This window comes from Melozone crissalis, unplaced genomic scaffold, assembly GCF_028551555.1.
Source record: "Melozone crissalis strain CALT ecotype California unplaced genomic scaffold, PUWL_Pcris_2 ptg000026l_1, whole genome shotgun sequence".
NCBI classification, from domain to species: domain Eukaryota; kingdom Metazoa; phylum Chordata; class Aves; order Passeriformes; family Passerellidae; genus Melozone; species Melozone crissalis.
The window spans coordinates 1,883,157-1,889,780 of record NW_026535804.1 but is presented as its reverse complement, the minus strand read 5'-3'; the positions used below and the strand labels follow the sequence as shown (position 1 = coordinate 1,889,780).

Below are 6,624 nucleotides of genomic sequence, written 5' to 3'. Positions count from 1 at the left end.
GTTCGCTCGTGTTTTTACAAATATCTTTCTATATTGACTGTATATTTCTATATTTAGATTTATATTTCTATAATACTTCTTTTATTTAAAATAAACCCCCCATCTCTAACCAAATAAATACAAAAACCCACCTTTTTTCAAACGATATTGAAATATTTTATACTTAGTATAATTATATCCACATTTATATTTATAGTTTCTTTTGATGCAGTGTATTAATAATTACATATAATATATATAAAATTCTACAAATGGATTGAAATTATTATTTATATTATGTATCATATCTACTGCTACTATTTTTTCTTGTTTTTAAACTTTATATATATATATATATATATATATATCTGTATTTATTTATGATATATTCCTATACTAACATTTCTACCTTTATATTATTTGTGTTTTTAATTTTTATAATCAAAACCCTGCCTATTGACAAATAAAAAAAGCCCGTTTTATTTAACTATTTAAAATATATTTTTATATTTATAATTTTCATATTTATATTTATAATTTGTTCAATATTACATGAGAACACACCTGCTCCTGCACCCCAGTGGGGCTCCTTCTCCTGGGGACCTTGGGGTGCTCCAACAGCATCAGAGTCTTCACCCCCTTCTCCTCTACTTCGAAACTACACTACAACTTTTTTCCGGAAACAAAGACATTACCTAAATCCTCTCCCCGTGTCCCAGACAGATAGATATTCAGTTATTAGTTGGCTGGGCAGCAGTTTCTTAAATAGAAGGATAAACAAGATGTGAACATTTTAAGTACAAGCAAACAGGCAAATCTGAACAAGGTACCGATGGCCAGCCACTGAAGTTATTTTGAAGCAATTTTTTAAACAATAAAATACTGATACCACAAAAATAAAGCAAAAAGCTAACTACTGGCTAAGAAAAAATTAACTTTTGAGAGCAACAACATTGCAACCACACAGGCTTTTTCACAATGTCATACCTTATAACTACCTCTCTTGGGAATTCTCATCATGTATCCCAAAAGGAATAAATACCTCAGCGTGTCCTAAAGCAAAAAGTAGCACACATGAGCTCCTCACACTCCCGGGAGGCCAGCACAGTGTGCACTGAGTCTGCAACAAATTCTGCTCAGCAAGGGTCTGCAAACAAAAGTTCAACTGATGAACTGAACTGATTTTAAAGAGAGGTTTTCTAAGCGCTGAAGCACAACAAAGAACAAGTAGAAACAATTCTTTAAAAAATCTGCAAGTTTTATTTAGCATATATGCGACTGATTTCCACGCTGTAGCTTCTCACTTTGATTCGTCTGTAGGTTCAGGAAGATGACAATGCACACTCTGCCTTCCCTGAGCCCCCCACAGCAGCTGAGTGCTGCTCCGTGTGCTCAGATCATCAGGAACTGGATTACACGTGCCCGGATGGACTGGAACTGCTCTGCTGCAGATTCAGGAGACGATGGCAGAGAGGGGCTGGCCGAGGCGTCATCCCAATTCCATTTCTGTGTGACGAGAAGCGGTTTGTTCCCAACAGCTGCAACAATCCCCAGCTCGCTTCCGTGGTGAGTACCGATGGCACACAAATGGTAGCCTGAGGAAATCGTGTTCTGGGCTCTAAGTGGTTGGGACAGGGTCTGATTTTTTGTTTTGTATCTGTATGATGATTAGTACGACAGGGCCCTGATCGATGACATGGCAGCACAGAATTAAAAACTCCTCAATACGATTACATCGACTTCGAGGAAAAGACAAAGGCTTAGGACCCTTCTGAAATCTACTTTTAATCCAAAGCACACGGATTGTCACTATGCTGCACCTTCCAGCTTTTCAAAGCAGCTTACTTCTGAAGACCAGGAAACATTGATTTCTACAGAAACAATGGGCAACCCCCAGGCTAATCTAAGCACTACTGTTTAATAGGGGATCTGCCAGCATGCCAGTCCAGCTTCAAGTGTGCTTTATTTCAGTCTAACATCCCCACAAAATTCTTCTCACGTCTCCCAACCCTGAAATCTTATTTTTCCCTAAGGCTTCTCATTATTAGCAATTTCCAAGTAACATGGTATTTTTACAACATTCAAAAATGTCATGCTGGACTGTGCTAGAGAGTAATCTGCAAATATAAGCTTAGCAAAGTTTGAATTGACTTGTCCAGAGAAAAAGCCTACAAGTGAACACCTACACCTGCCTACAAAGAGCTAACAAGCCTCTGGCAGCTACCAGCATCAAAGCACAGTGGATGTTTCTAATACAGGGTAAGGATAACAATATCACCTTTTGCTCTCTCCAGCTTGTTTTCCCTGCAGTCATATTTTGCTTCTTATGATTTTTTTAGTCTCTGTATCTTCTTGGACAGCACCGAGCCTGACGACAAGGATACGAGAGTCTTTCCCTGCCGTACGGAGAGAACCAGGAAAACTGTTAAAAGAAGAACAGGGTAGTTTGAAATTCATAGTTCCAATGAGAAGCAGTGCCTAACAAACAGAACAAAAGTAAACAAAGCATGATACCTCCCTGGGGACAGAAGACTTATAAACTCTCCAGGATTTACAATTCTAGCGACCAACCCCTTCAGGACAGCAGCCAAGTGTCCCATGAGGTGGTGCTGCACCAAAGAACGATCTGAGAGGTTCCAAAGAGTGAAATGCCCAGTATTTTGCAAAGCTGTAAAATCTTGCAAAATAACAAAAATACAATACATATAAACTACAGGGCAAGAGTACAAGTGTTCACTTTAAGAGCTGGAACCATCCAGGTGAGCACCTGATAACTGGATCCTCACCAGAGTTTGAACCCTTCAGGACACAGAAGGGTTTTCCCCAGAAATTTCACAGACTGAGTTTTGATAGAAGTATACTTGCCAGATCCTCAGAAACATCACCCATTCTCCAGGTGTCTGGAGAGAACTGCAAATGTCTCTCATGTAGTTTGAGCTAGTTCTGTAAGGTCTCAGGGTGAATTTCACCAGATGCAACCAAACTGGGCAACTCCCAGTGGGACAGAAGGAACCCAAAGCTTGGGTAAGCAGAGCTGCAGCAAATACTGAGGAAACAAACATAACAGTGTAAAAAATAATAAACCATCCTTTTTTTTCTCTTGCTTTTGTTTTTTTCTTATTCAGATCAGCATAGCAATTAAAGAGAAGGTGAAAAACTCACCATTACTGAACATTTCATCATCTGTAAGCTGAGCATCCTTAGCATAGAGGACTCCAAAGTTAAAATTCACCGATCCCTGGGAAATAAAACCAAATATTGTATGATAAACAGTCAAACAGCAGACATAAAAATTTGTTTCCTCTAAGGACTTTCAGATATGCATGTATCTTTGCATACATCCTACACATTAGAACATACACTTTATACCATCACCTAATACATAATAATTTACCTTTAAATTTTGATAGTATAGCATGAATTTTTAACTTAAATTGGTGATCTGTTATTATTAAGTTGGTGCTTAAAGTTATTTCTGCTGTCACGGTCAAAAAAACATTAATTTTTTTTACTGTAATGACCAACTGATTTCAAAGTCATCACAAGCCCATCAAAATACAAAGCTGTATTCACTGGACGGGTCTGTGAGCTAGAAGTAGTTAGACTTGTACTTCCCTCTTGTTCTTCCAGAACCAATAAATCCTGTCAACAAAACCAGGATCTTTAGGCCACTGCTGTGAAAGATTCTACAAGGATGATGGTTTGATTTGTGTTTAGAAGTTTTGATTTGAAATGGCCAGTTCAATGGATAAAGACAGTTTAAGTAGTATTACATTACTGTTATTATTATTTCTATTATTATTTTTACTGTTACTACTACTATTATTATCACCTGCTACTGGAAGAAACAAACCAGTAGTACCTATACTTAATTACTTTTATTTCCAGAAAATAATAAAGAAAAAGAACCAAACCAAAAAAAGTCACTTCCTACCTTTTTTATCAAGTGATGAAAAATTTCTCTTGGGCTCTTCTCCAATTTATCAAGACTCATAGCACTGAAAGGCAAACAAAACAGTGTTTTTTAGAAGGGCGAGTGCACATTTCAAGGCTGAACCACCAACTGATTGCAGTGACAGCAGTTACAAAATGAATCGTTCCGAGAGCCTCTGTTAAATGGAATGTTCTGTGGAACTGCCATTTCTTTCCCAAAATACTAACTTCCAACATTCCTAAACCTATTTTGTATTTTAAAACAACAGAAGTTAGTTGTTAGGCTAAGTTAGACTCTGTGTGGAGGTCAGGTTTAAATTTATTTCCTTCTAAAGCACAGAGCTCTGTTCCATCACCCTTCCCTTCGGCTCTACACTGAATCATGGTGAGCATTTGAGGAGTGCTCAATAACCAATTCTATTTCTCTCTTTTTCTAGTTCTCTCTATTCCTAAATAATTCAAGACAAGTCAAATGAAAAATGACAAGTTCAGCATCAAAGTCACACTTTTTCCCTTTGTCTGGTCAAGAACAGGCTCTAAATCCACTTATTGCTGCCTTCAACGATTAAGACTTGCAAAACCATTTTTACCATATTTTATAGGTTTATCATAAAACCCACAGAACGCAAGCTCTGAATTACAGGAAAAAGTACACAGGCAAATATCTAAAGGGATCACTTATTTGTAAATACATACCTTGATAGAGATCGCACTGAGAATGTTTCTGTGGGACTCTAAGGGAGACATATTTTCTGAGTACCCTGTAAACAAGAAAAGCTAGGATATATTACAGGACATACCCACTTTTTCTACATATTCAAATAGGATTTTTAATAAAAACAATTCAGTTAAAAAAGAAGGAAGAAAACCAAGGTAATTTTACTCAGCTATATTTACTGTCGATTTAGACAAAAAAAAAAGTCACGGGTGCTGCAAAGAAAAAAAAAGTGAACCATAAACGCCTACAGTAGAATTTTAAAACAAGTGCTTGGATAAAAGAATCTCATGGAATGTGAAGTAGAAAAAAAGAACCAGTACCAGACCTGCCTATTTTCTCACCATTGTACAAGAAAATCCTAAAAGCAGTATAAAGTCACTGCCTAAAACCGGTCATGGGATGTAACCAAGAACAATTTAGGCATTTGCTAATCTAGACAGAAACCTTTTCTGGGTGCTAGTGTCAAATCACAAGTCTTGTCTTTCAGAAGCTCGACAATGCTGGAAAGCATTTTCCATGGGGCTCCGGAGAGCAGGGGCGTAAGGGGGTGAGTTTGCAGATCGCACCTGTGCCATCCGAAGGATACAGCCCGCCTGCTGCCTGCGCTGGGCATTCTCCTGGCCATCTCTGGGTTTACCGGTCAGCGCCGCTCCATCCGTTTTCATGGAAGAAAGAGCCACGAGCACTAAGGCAGCCAGCAGCCCTGTCATTCCGGCGATATTGCAGCGCTCTCTCCTCGCAACGCCCAACACGCGGCGGAGCCACCTCCGCCCGCAGCACCGGCAGCAGCCCGAGGGAGACGGCTGCAGCTCGGGGGCTGCTGCGCCTCCGCCAGCCTGAGGGCAGCCGCCCCACCGGGACCGCGGGAACGCCTGGCGCCGCTTGCCCGGGGCGGCTCCTGCAGCTCCCGGCCCGCGGCAGCAAAGCACCGCCTCGCCCTCCGCCATCGGTGGGCGGCAGCGCCTCCGCCCCCGGCACCGCTGAGTGAGGCCGAGGAACTGGGCGGACGCCCTTTCCGCGATGCTCAGCACCGTGTGGGCGGCCAGACGGAGGCTTCGCCCCTCCAGCGTCGCTGCCGCGGCACCGTCCCGTGCGGGAGCTGCCCGCGCACAGCCCCGCGCGGCCGCCTGGCATGCCAGCCACTCATGTGCCGCGTCAGCTGTTGCGTCACACGCCGCGCCGGCAGCAGGGCCTGCCGGGAGTTGTAATCTCAGGCTGACAGCCACGGCTCCGTCCCACGCCATCGGGAGCTGCAGTCCCTCCCGGGCATCAAATGGGACCCTCACCCCTGGGCGGGGAAGGACCTGAGGCAGCACCGCTCCTCCCGAATGCCCTCTCTTTTTCCCTCCAACTCTTTTTTCTTTTTTTCACTCTGTTTTCACCCCTTCCCTTCCCTCTTGCTCTCCTGCTTCTTTTCCTTTTCCTTTTCCTTTTCCTTTTCCTTTTCCTTTTCTTTTTCCTTTTCCTTTCCCTTTCCCCTTCCCTTTCCCTTTCCTTCCCTTTCCCTCTCCTCTCCTTTCCTTTCTCCTCTCCTTTCTCCTTTCCTTTCTCCTCTCCTTTCTACTTTCCTTTCCTTTCCCCTTTCCTTTCCTTTCCTTTCCTTTCCTTTCCTTTCCTTTCCTTTCCTTTCCTTTCCTTTCCTTTCCTTTCCTTTCCTTTCCTTTCCTTTCCTTCCCTTCCCTTCCCTTCCCTTCCCTTCCCTTCCCTTCCCTTTCCCTGTTCCTTTCCCTGTTCCTTTTCCTTTCCTTTCCCTTTTCCTTTCCTTTTCTTCTATTTCTGATCTTGGTTTTCCTTTCTAGCTTTAGAATAAAAAAGCAGCAGTTGAAACTTTCAGGCTACCTGGGAGTAAAAAAAACCTCCAAAATGAAAATTATTTAAAGAAAACTATTTATTCCCTGGGAGCCTGAAATTTTTTAATGCTGCACGTGACATAGAGCTTTTATTCCTTCTTATAGATAGTTGATATTTTATAATTTCTTTATACAGCGCCCCCT

At 41.7% G+C, this 6,624-nt stretch overlaps 1 long non-coding RNA gene across 4 annotated transcripts; it reads right to left on the bottom strand.

The window, feature by feature from the left end:
• Positions 1-1,216: 1,216 nt before the first annotated feature.
• Positions 1,217-5,075, bottom strand: LOC128938575 (uncharacterized). 4 transcript variants are annotated; one of them, XR_008483169.1, is made up of 6 exons: positions 4,609-5,075; positions 3,914-3,977; positions 3,142-3,217; positions 2,494-3,025; positions 2,258-2,375; positions 1,217-1,597 (listed from the first exon to the last, which is right to left on the bottom strand). It is a non-coding gene; the product is annotated as an uncharacterized LOC128938575 (long non-coding RNA). The 4 variants fall into 4 exon arrangements; XR_008483170.1 differs by having other exon boundaries at positions 1,217-1,574; XR_008483171.1 differs by having other exon boundaries at positions 1,217-1,485.
• Positions 5,076-6,624: the final 1,549 nt, after the last annotated feature.